Here is a 7,031-nt window from a genome sequence, read left to right as displayed (position 1 = left end):
GACCCCTTAAGGAGTTAGTGCCTTTTAAGACCATTGTAAACAATTTGTTCACCAAGTTTGTTAACATTTTAAAATCTATTCCTCGGAAATACATGTGAGCGGTTCAGGCTCTTAAGAGCCTCTTGTTTTGTAGATGAAACGCGCGTCTGGCGTATAAAATTATAAGCCTGATACATTTGATAAATATTTACACTACTTGGTCGATGCCACTGCTGATGGCAATAAGGAGATATATATCTTGTATTTCATGCTCTGACGGCATCAATTGGTGAATTCATAGTCGCAAATTAAGATTACTGTCGACAAGTTAGCGACCATCAAATCACCAATTGAAGCCGTCGGAGCTTAAAATTAAAATACAATATCGTTATCTCCATTCTAATGAAACTGATAACTAATGAAAACAATGTTAAAACATGTATTAAAAATCTGTCATATATCGTCTGCGCTTGCGCCTCATAGCCAATTTATGCCATGAATATTAGTGACGTTATCCAATCAAAACGAAAGTTACAAACGTTCTTGCAATATAATTTAATAACAATATACCTACTGACTGAACAATAACACTCCTTTCGAAACCTTGGTTGATTATATGTGTACAAACTTACGCTTTATTTTTTTAAGAAGGATCTCTTTGTAAAGTACTTTGGTTTTTTTCCAAAATTAAAGTTTAAATTTTGTACGAATACTAATACGAGTACCAAAGTTTTATTTTGATTCGATTCACATATTACTATAATAACATAAGCTTTTAAGCTCTTAATATTAATTGTAATAAGTTGAAAGAATTATTAGAAGGTGATAGATTGACATTTTTTGTTATTCAACATGTCAAAATTTAGGTCGCCAAGTCCCAAATATTATTATTGTTCATTATACATTAGTCTATAATTTTTTGTAAAGTTTCCTGAAAAGTTATTGTAAGATACTGGTGCATGGGGGTTTATAAATACAATTATGTTATTTACGAACCTCTAAACTAATGTTCTCTAAACTTTTCTAGCTCTACGACTAGATGGAAAGTCAGAATTTATCAGTAACATGATGCCACCACCTAGATTGCGTGTTTCTGTCATGCAGATGAATTTTGTAACCATCTATTTTGAACCAGTTATCATAAATTTAGACGATTTGTCTGCAACTATAAGGAGATCTACAATTTTATAATATATTAGTTCTTTAATCTCATCGAATTTATACATTATGTTGTTTATATTTATATATACTACCATGAAGTTGCTAAGGTGTTTTTTCCTGGACTCAATTAGACTCATTTATAATGATATCGGTTCAATATGTTATTGAATATCATTCATTAAACTGTTTATACAAGTTTACCATGTGTTTGAATTGTTTACATGATTTCCCAATTATCCATTATAATTAAACGACGACGATAATAACTACTATTGACATATCATATTGTTGTTGATCAATCTATATATCAGCTTAAATAAATTTTAGGGCAGTATTCTGGAGTTAAAATTTGGTTTGGTTGAATTATTGTATATCACCAAAAATGATGTGTACGACTCTGACACTTTCAGCTGTGTTAATTCTTCTTCTTTCTGAGATACACTGTCACAGTCACGCTACTGTACAAAAGCTGTACTCCAATTTGTTAACAAACTACAGTAAAAGGATAATGCCGTTAGCTGACCATTCTCAGCAACTTGATGTCGGGGTAGACTTTTACCTAAATTCTTTCATATCCATCAATGAAGTTGACGAAACAATTGCCATAATGGGATCTATACTTCTTAATTGGACTGACCCAGTACTTAAATGGGAATTTTGGTCTTTTGACAACTTGTATTATATAATCATAGACCCATCTGATATCTGGACACCTCTAATTTTTCTTGCAAATTCAGCAGAACAAATCGAACCTATCGGGAATAGAGTAGTGTTTTTTTCTACTTTAGTGTGCACTGGACAGGTTTACACAAGCCCAGGAGGAATAATGAAGGCAAAATGTCCTACTAATGTTGCCAAATTTCCTTTTGACACACAGGAATGTATTTTTTTGTTTTTTAACTGTGGATTATCAACATCAGAGTTAATAGTTTCTCCTGTGTCTGACAAAGCAAAGTTAGACTGGTATACACCGAATTCGGACTGGACCCTTTTGGATCATTCAACATTTGTTGAGACCAAGAACAATTTCAGCACGTTCAACGTAAAACTTAGAATAAAGCGTCAGTCTTTGTATTATGTCGTGATGATGATTTTACCAACTTTATTATTTGCTCTCTTGAATCCCTTGGTCTTCGTTATTCCAGTGGAATCAGGCGAACGTGTATCTCTAGCAATGACAATATTACTTTCCTACGCCATATTCTTAACATTAGTGTCCGCCGCTATTCCAACATCTTCCAATCCGATGTGCGTACTTTTAGCTGTCATGATAACAATAATTTCACTCAGCGGTCTTATCGTGGTAAGTGTCGTAGTTATTTCGAAATATTCCTTTAAGAAAACCACACACGAAATTATCACCCCATTGAAGAACTTAGCAAAGTGGGGGTTGAAGAAGAAACATAATGTTGTTTTACCAATGGAAGATCACAAGAAAGAGATTGATGATGTAGATAATAACATAACAGGAAAGGATGTGGCAAACGCTTTAGATTTTGTTTGTCTGTGTGTATTCTATGTCGCTATTGTGGTTTGTTTGATTGCATATTTCATTTATGTGTCAATTTGAATAATTTTTCGATCTTTCAGTGTGACACAAAAGTCATGCCATTTTGTTGGAAATATATAGTTACAAAATATAATAAGTTTGATGTATACAGTGTGTTGACAATATAGAATCACAGAAATAAGGACTCCTAACAAGATGTTATTTTTTCAAGGTTCCTATCAACGTTTCGGTCAGTGCAGCTTTGTTAAAAATGTCTCCATCAGAGTTCTTTTCCAAGAATTTGTGTCAAACAGAATATAATCACGGTTTCCATCAACCTTTGGATCAGCGTATTTGTTTCAGACCGATTATAAACAATATCCCCCACCAAAGTGTTGCGTCGAGCATTTATCAAACAGAAGCTATTCACGTCCATCAACTTTAAATTAAGAACAACTGTACATGTGTCGGAAAGAGGTATTTTTAAAAATCTTAAATGTTACAAAGATGTGTGTGTCATCAATATATGACTCACAAGACATTTTAGGAATTGAAAGAAGAAACACAAGTTTAAACAGTTTTTACAACAAATTTGTTATTTAAATATATAGTTTTGTCGATATTCGTAAACTTAATTAAGTATTGTAAATACTACTCAAAACGAAACTATTGTTCAATTTATTTAAAAGAAATTAGTTTTTGTCTGGAATCTATATTTTGATATGTGTTGTTTATCTAATTATATCAATGGGCCTTTTTTATTTGTTTAATAACTATTTTGAACATCTATTTTATGTTAGTTATAATAGTCCGTCATTTAAACATATTAATTTGGTATTATTTAATTCTTGTTGGCATCTTTACACCTCTGTCAATTAATCCATGTAATATTAGTCTGCACACCACATTTCTAAGAATATTAGGAATAACTTGATGACTTTATATTTCAGCTATTCAAATATTTGAATTAGCTCTAGCCACCAAAAAGCCCTTTTGCGTTTATGATGAGTGTATCAAACATTAGTCAATTAATCATATTGAAGCAATTACTTGTAATTTAACTATGATACCTTGGTATTGAAATGAGTTAAATATATATATTCTATTAAAATCAGTTATCGGATTATTAGCACTATTTTGTTCATATAAAGTGGATAATATAACAACAATAAAAACTTATTTTTTTCCATCACTGGGAATAAAGGTAAAGATGGATTCTGAGGATATATTGGGTATAAATAAGGGCAACAGTGTTATACCGCTGCTCAAAAGTCATAAATCGGTTGAGGGAAACACATCCGGGTTACAAAATACTTAACAACGACGATAATAACGGAACAACAAAAACATTAATGTGCAATAAAAACAGACGCCAACTACATTGAAACCGACTATTAGAAAACAACTGCGATATTCCTGACTTGGTTTGTGACATTTTAATGAAAATAAAGTGGATTGAATCTTGGTTATAGGTAGCGAAACCTCTGGCTCATATAAAATATGGCTTAAGACGGTCAACTCGTTGCCCAAAGAAAGCAGTTTCTTAAACGTACAGACAAAGTGACACTTTTCCTATATTAGGTATCCGATTAAATGTCATTATGATGATGATTGAATCGTTTAACGACCTGGACTGGTTTTACGGCCCTCACACGGTCTGCTTGCTGCTCGAAGGCGTTTGGTGCGCGTTTAAATATTTTCATGCGTGACGATGGAAAGTTGAGAATGATGGCCACCATTTTTGGTTTTGGTAAGATCTTTTTGATATGTTGACTATTTTGGTGTTGATTACTGCCTCCACAACGGCTGCTTTTGTTGCCAAGTTGGTCAGCTTGGTAGCCCGCTAACCACGATGTTGAAGTTCTGATCGATGGGTCTTGAGATAGTAAGACAGTAGGCTTCATCAGAAGTTGTAAGACAGTGAAATAGCGGTCCATTATCCAACACCCTCAATACTGACCCTCGGACTTCATTTGGCATAATGTGTCCCCCACATTGGGTGTTACGGACCAAAGGCTAACGCGGGTATTTCGCAAAACCACAAGTTTATAAACGAACTGTTAATCGTTGGATTTATAATAATAATAAATAGTTCATTTACCACATGTACTAAATATGTAAATTGGCAAAAATCTAATCAACTTAATTATTCAACACTATTCAAAATTATTGCTCAAATAATTAACTAAGTATTTGGGAATCTTAAGAAAACCCTTTTTAAATATTAACCAAGGGGTGGTGATAAGAACGTACTGATGTCATTAACCATTTTCCAAAGGTCGACACTGGATGCAACAAATTTTTCCTTATTTAAAAATTACAATTATATTTTCAACTTTTCTGTGACAAGTCGTTTTCTCAAATAAGTTACATTACTAGCAGTGCTGCTGGTGAAAATAACCTCTCTGATGGTTCAGATGAAGTTGAAAGACTAAGAAACGATTAACTAGAAGCGAAGGCTCTGAAAAAGTGATCAAGTTTCATGGCCTACCTATGATCAGACGAATTTAAACGCAAACATTCAGAACGTATCTTAATTTGGATTAATTTTGTTTTCATTTTTACATTTAATTTCGCGGGAGGTGTTCTTAATAAAAGAGTGTTATTCCCTTAAAATGGCATCAACATGTAACAAGAAATCGATTAGTAGAGTATCACCTTTTTTGTTTTCTTTCTTGTTTAATGATTTACAAATTATTTTGTTGAAAATAATATAGAAAGTCTAAATAATATTTCAAATATGTGCTTGTAATCATTACAAATGTATGTTAAATTGTGTATTACACTATATGCATAGGATACTGCGCAATTTTCGGAAAGTGCAGAAGGATTACAAATAAAAACTTGTATAGGTTTTAAAGATTATAAAAAAAATGAATACTAAAGATTAACAAAAGAAAACCTAAAGCAGAGATTTGTTGTAATAAGAAAGCAAAAAGAAATCAGAATTTTATGATATATGGAGAAAGCATTGATTTAGTTGATTTCTACTGCTACCTTAGTGTACTTTTCAATTACAATGGTAGTTTGTGTAACACACGAAAAATAAAAAATACATTTATTCCCGTCGATTTGCAGCTTGAACCTTTTGACTCATTAGTTAGTCCTGTATTATTATATGCCCCAGAGGTATGGGGATTTGAAACTAAAGATAGCATTGAGAAAATACACTTTCAATTTTGCAAAAACGTTTTCAGAAATTAGGAAGCAGTACACCAAATTATATGGTTTATGTTGAACACGGACGATTCTCTTTGGAAATTGTTGTTAACGTAAAATGATATTGTTTTGTAATAGTTTAGTATTGGAGAATAACAAATTATCTTACATTATGAATAAGTTAGTGCTCAAATGACATTTTCAATACCACAAAAAAATAAGATTAAGAGAATGGAATTAGTTTTTTTGGCAAGATCAACTTCCATTGGATAAACTAGATTAGCTTGGACAACTGAATGATAAATTTATCCAACAATGGATTTACCCAAATGAAGACCTCTTCAAGAGATTTATTTTATTTATATTACAAACAGAAATTTTGTTTCGAAACCTATTCGATTAAATTGGGGGGTGGGGGGGGGGGGCGTGTGTCAGAATTTATATAGTAAAATTCAGATGCTCTAATTTAAAATTTTCTCTAGAAACGGGAAGATGGACTAAAATACAAACAAATGAGCGAATTTGTCATATTTGTTGAAATAGAATAGGAGATGAATTTCATTATCCATTCATTGTATAAAAAAAAACAGGAATACAAACTGCTTCAAAATTAATATATACCACAATATCATACTGCGAATCCAACGGAGTACAAATTAAAACAGCTTTTGATATTTTGTCATGTAGAAAATAAACTCGTATATAACTGGACTGAAATTTCATATTACGCCAGACGCGCGTTTCGTCTACCGAAGATTCATCAATGACGCTCGAATAAAAAAATGTTAAAAAAAGCCAGATAAAGAACGAAGTTGAAGAGCATTGAGGACCAAAAATTCCTAAAGGTTTTGCCAAATAAAACTAATTAAATCTATTTCTGAGATAGAAAAGTCATAGTATTTCACAAATTCAAATTTTTGTTAACAGTTAATTTATAATTAGGAACATCAAGCTCGAGGGTATAAAGCTTTAATAGTAAAAGTTTCATGAGTTATTTTGTAAATCAGACCATTGTAGGAGATAAGTGTAGCTACACTCAATACAGCTTTTGAGCTTGCTACTCAGAGGATACCTTATGAACTTGAGTTGTGTTACTTGCTTATAGGCTTTATACATTTCAAAATATACAAACAGACAAATAGGAATGAGTTGTAGATCTACTGCCCCCGCTGGTATATGAGAAGAGATTGGCTCAGTAAAATTGATATGTGTAGTACAAAGTCTTTGTACAGACTAAACAGAA

The sequence above is a fragment of the Mytilus galloprovincialis genome, chromosome 3 (genome assembly GCF_965363235.1).
Source record: "Mytilus galloprovincialis chromosome 3, xbMytGall1.hap1.1, whole genome shotgun sequence".
NCBI classification, from domain to species: domain Eukaryota; kingdom Metazoa; phylum Mollusca; class Bivalvia; order Mytilida; family Mytilidae; genus Mytilus; species Mytilus galloprovincialis.
Note: the sequence above shows the minus strand (reverse complement) of the source record.